The sequence below is a fragment of the Crocuta crocuta genome, unplaced genomic scaffold, assembly GCF_008692635.1.
Source record: "Crocuta crocuta isolate KB4526 unplaced genomic scaffold, BGI_CrCroc_1.0 scaffold3042, whole genome shotgun sequence".
Lineage (NCBI taxonomy): Eukaryota > Metazoa > Chordata > Mammalia > Carnivora > Hyaenidae > Crocuta > Crocuta crocuta.
In genome coordinates this window covers 63,321-68,824 of record NW_027532740.1, presented here as the reverse complement: position 1 = coordinate 68,824, position 5,504 = coordinate 63,321, and the positions used below count along the sequence as shown (strand labels likewise).

The 5,504-nt window shown below is 39.3% G+C and overlaps 1 protein-coding gene across 1 annotated transcript in view; it reads left to right on the top strand.

The window, feature by feature from the left end:
• Positions 1–5,504, top strand: part of TMLHE (trimethyllysine hydroxylase, epsilon) — a 65,489-nt gene that overhangs the window by 11,393 nt on the left and 48,592 nt on the right.

Below are 5,504 nucleotides of genomic sequence, written 5' to 3'. Positions count from 1 at the left end.
TGGGGTTCTGGATTAAAGTTGGAGACATCAATATGAACTTATGTCTGGCTTAATATAGATACAGCTGGATGCATACAGGAATAATTATAGATATGGTTTTTCACGAGGACAGTATATCTCCAAGCTCTGTCCATTGCGGGAGCCTGAAGCAGTGACACCTCAGTAGCAGTGAGTGCATTCAGTGACCAGATCTAATACTATTCTCCAGAGAAAGGAACCAAGCCTTCTGGGAGAAATGACTTCTTCTAGGGCTGGGTCAGGGAAAATACAAGATAAGCCTGGAGAATCTTGTGGTGCCAGAAGGTAAGGAAGTGCTAAAAAAAAAAAAAAAAAAAAAAAAAAAAAGAAAACAATNAAATAAGGAAGCAGTCAAAAGACAAAAGGATGGAGGTACAGGGACACTAGAGCCAACCTGAAAGAGTTCCCAGTGGCCAAAGCTGGAACAATTCGAGCAAGAAAATAAATAATATATATTGGATTCTGACCCAAAATAAAAAATAAGTGTCCATGGGTCCATGTTGATATAAGCAAATGATTGAAAACAAATGGGGAACGTAGAGACAAATCTCCTGTACAGGAGAATTCCAAATAATTTATGTCAGTATTTCCCCTCTTCCCACTATGGAGGTGGATCTTAACTCCCCAGTCCTAGCATGTAGGCTGCATTTAGTGACTTGCTGCCAAAGAATAGAATATGGAAAGAGAGAGAATAACTGTAAGTAGGGAAACCTGGCAAGCTCTACCTTGGCCAGGTATTAAAGGATAACATCATTAGTAATAAGTCCTATTACTAGCATGTCCCATTGATATGATGTGCTGAAAGGGGCACTTCACTTGTGTAGCCATTCTCCCAAAAACCTATATTATAGGCTATACTATAACCCCACTGTAACCATGAGAAAATCATCATACAAACCCAAATGGGGGAACACTAACAAAATCCCTAACCAGTATCTGTCAAGGTCATCAAAAACAAGGAAAGTCACCGCCCAGAGAAGCCTAAGGAGACATGATGACCAAGTCTAGAATAGAAAAAGGCCATTGAGGGGAAACTAACAAAATTCAAATAAAGTATGAGATTTTGGTAATTATGTATCAATATTTATTCATTAGTTGTGGCAAATTTACCAAACTAATATAAAATATTCATAATAAAGGGCTTTATTGGAACTCTGTATTTGTAGCTTTTCTGTAAATCTAAAACCATTCTAAAACTTAAAGCAAGTTTATTAAGAGGAAATTGGAGAAGGTAGTGGAAACATCAAGCCATAAGTTCCACTATGAAAAGGAATATGATTGAGGTGGGGTAGTAATGGGAGGGGTACATAGAGTGAAGGGGAACATTGTTTTAAGATGGAGGGATATTACAACATGTTTGCTGATGAGAACGATCCAGTAAGGAGGGAAATTTTGGTAATGCAAAGGAGGGGGGTGAAGCAATTTCAGAAGTGTAGTGCCTGTGTGGGAGAGAAGAGGTAGGATCTAATTCCTAAATGGAAGTGTTGGCTTTGGTTAAGTGCACACGTTTCAACCATAGTAACAGGAAGGAAGGTAGAATATATATGCACAGGTGCGGGTAAGTGGGTGGATGTGGAAGGAGCATGAATTTCTGGAGATTCTCTTCTAATTGCTTCTGTATTCTCTTTGAAGGAGTAAGCAAAGTCACCAGTTGCAAATGGGAAGGGAGAGGCGGTGCTGGCAGTTTGAGGAGAGAGGAGACAGTGTGAAATAGTCTTCGAGAGTGAGTGAGTGATTTTCCTAGGAAATTATGCAAGGATTGTTTGGCAGTGGTGACTACTCATTTGAGATTTTTGGTGATGGTTTTAAAACGAGAATAGCCATTGGAGTTTGGAAAATTTTCTCTGACAATGTTCAGCTGCTTGGCTGCAGGCACAAAGTGGGGACTTGAATTTTTTAGGAGTGGGGCTTTTTCAGGGAAGTATGGTGGAGGGAGAGAGAAGGGCACGGGAGTTAGGGTGTTTTCAAGGAACTGATTAAAATGACGGACCATTGCAGCTGGGCTCCATAGGAGAGAAATGAAAACATTAAAGGAGACAAGATGATGGATGACGAAAAGGAGGTTGTGGTCAATGGATTAGAGCTCTTGGTGGGGTTGAAGGAGTATCGGAGTGAGGAGTGCACAAATAATTGAACTGATAAGGGAACAAGATGTAGGATAGGGTGTTCAAAATAAAAATTATAAAGGTATTGCAATTAATGGTGATAAAGTTGTTAAGAATGCTGACAGCAGAGGAATGGCAATAAACGGATCATTATTTATTTATTTAAAAATAGAGCGACTCGGGAGATATTTGTTTAGAGTAATGAAGAGGGGTGGAGTTATCTAGGACAGCATGAGTTTCAGAGGAGCAAGGGAGCAACTATCCTCCCACTATGACTATAGCATTGTCTTGCCCTGCTAATGGTAACAAACCAGAACACTCTTTCCAAAATACAATCTGATGTCACAAGTCCAATTTTAAAAATCTCTTTGCGGAGGCCCACAGTGAAAGATGGTGGTTGCCTGAATGTGGCAGAAGAAAGCAGCAGAAAGGTCATATAGATTTTAGAAAGATTTAGGAGGTAGAATCAGCACACGTTGGTGATCAATTAAATGCAGATTATGAAAAAGATGAGTTAAGATGAATCCCAAGTTTCTTTTCTGTACTGATGTTTTGGCCTAGTTAATAAACATTTGTTTAGTGTCAATTGTGTCTATAGCTGAGAACTTCTAGAGACCCAAGATGTAAGATGTGGTATCCAAGAAACATACAATAAGTAAATAAATATAAGAAGTATGAATACCTTATGTCATATGCAAATACAAATTAAGTTGTTAACTACCAAATAATTTCAAAGAAAATGTAGGGTTGTTCAAGGAAGCTTCCTTGAGTAAATGAATTTTTACTAGATTTTGGAGTAAAGGATGGTCATTTAATTAGGGGAGCTTATAATTTCAAGGAGAAAGATGTCAAGTGCAAAGGCGAGAATGAACTCAGTCATGGGATGGACAGTAAGCATAGCAATTAGACTAAAATGAAGGGGATGTTCTAGAGCTTGCAAAGAGATTAAGTATAGCCACATAGGACATGTGATTCCACTACCATATGTATGTGCCTAGCAACTCCTAACCTGAAAACAGATATGTATGGCAGGTAGTAGTCAGGATTACTAGACAGTTAACAGATCAAGAGAAGGCCATGCTTAGTTTTAATGAGAGGATCCTTTTCATTTCTGATGTATAAGCTATATTAGAGTTACCAGTAAGGCAGCTTCAGCACTGCTCATTGATTTCCTCAGCAGACATTTAATGGGCACCTGCCAGAAACTAGACACTGTGATAAGTACTAAACATGCAGTGATGAAGAAGGCATACTCACTATCTTAAAGGTGCTCCTAGTCTTTGGTAAAGACAAACCTGTACACCCTCCTACACTGTTGGTGGGAATGTAAACTGGTGCAGCCCCTCTGGAAGACAGTGTGGAGGTTCCTCAAAAAATGAACAGTAGAACTCCCCTGTGACCCAGTAATAGCACTGCTAGGAATTTACCCAAGGGATCCTGGAGTGCTGATGCATAGGAGCGCATGGACCCCAGCGTTCATAGCAGCCCTCTCAACAATAGCCAAATCATGGGAAGAGCCTAAATGTCCATCAACTGACGAATAGATCAAGAAGATGTGGTTTATCTATATGATGGAATACTACATGGCAATGAGAAAGAATGAAATCTGTCCATGTGTAGCAACATGGATGGAACTTGAGGGTGTTACGCTGAGCAAAATAAGTCAGGCAGAGAAGGACAGATACCATATTTGCACGTATAGGAGGAACTTAACGGAGGACCATGGGGGAGAAGAAGGGGGGAAGAGGGAGGGAGGCAAACCATGAGAGACTCTTGAATGCTGAGAACAAACTGAGGACTGATGGGTATTGGGGGGAGGGGAAGGGGGGTGATGGGCATGGAGGAGGGCACTTGTGGGGATGAGCACTGGGTGTTATATGGAATCCAACTTGACAATGAACTATTAAAAAAAAAAGACAAACCTGTAAACCATTATAAGACAGCATGATAATGCTTTTAGGCGACACATAGGGTGCCGTAAGAACAAAGAGTAGAGGTACCTAACCCAAACTGAAGAGTTATATATGACTGCTTGTAAGATATAACCTCTGAACTGAGTCACGAATACAGAATAGGACTTAGGCAAGGAAAGAGGGGTGACAGAGTGAGGATAAATGTTCAAGTCAGAGGGAGCTGCATGTACAAGGACTTAAAGGCTGCAGAGAAGATGGCATATTATAGGCCTATATGGACTACTGCATACAGTGCGAGGAAGGGTTGGTTGAGAAAAAAGGTTTCAAAAGCTATTGAGGTAGTGATATTAGCAAGTCCTGAGAGCGCACCAGAAGTGGAAGAGAAGGTGATAAAGGATTTTATGCAATGAATTATTTTAGGAAGCAACAAGCACTTTCTGTAAAGGGCTAGATAGTAAATATTTTCAGCTTCATGGGTTGTGTACATATCTGTTTCATGGTCTTCTTTTGTTTTTGTCTTACAACATTTTTAGAATGTAAAAACCATGCTTATCTTGCAAGCTGTATGAAAACAGCTTGTGTTGACTGCCAGCTCAGAGCCTGGAGCCTGTTTCAGTCTGTGACTCCCTCTCTCTCTGACCCTCCCTGCTCACGCTGTCTCTCTCTCTCTCTCTCCTAGAAATAAATAAAAAACATTAAAAAAAAAAATTTAAAATGGCCATTCCTGCCTCAAGATTGTCAGTGTATAATAATTTTATTTTTTATATTTTGATCTGTCAGTACTTTACTGTTTTGAATGATATCAATCCAGAGTCCAATTTTTCAAATATTCTTTTTTCCGAAACTAGTTATTGAATAATCTATCTTTTCTCTACTGTTATGAAATGACACCTTTAACATAAACATATTTCCATGTATACTTGGGCTGTTTTAGAACTCTATTCTATTCCCTTCATCTGTTCACCTGTTCTGCACAAATACCATACTTTTTTTCTTTTAATTCTAGTTAGTCAACATATAGTGTAATATTGGTTTCAGGAATAGAAGTTAGTGATTCATCACTTACATACAACACCCAGTGCCCATTACAAGTGCCCTCCTTAATCCCCATCACCCATTTAGCCCATTCCCCTCCCCTGTCTCCCCTCCAGCAACCCTCAGTTTGTTCCCTATGGTTAAGAGTCCCTTATGGTTTGTCTCCCTCTCTGTTTTTTTCTTTTTTCAAGTACCATACTTTTTAAATGACTATAGCTTTATATGTTTTTTGTTTTGTAAGACAGTTCCCCCCTTGCCTTTCTTCTTATTTTTCAAAATTATAAGTTTATTAGTTTTGAATATGAATTTTGGAATTAGCCTGTCCAGTACATGAAAATTTCAGTGGGAATTTGGATTGGAAGTACATGGAATTTTATGTACTAAATTCTGGGAGAATGTGCATCTTTTAATTATTGAATCTGCCCACCTTAGA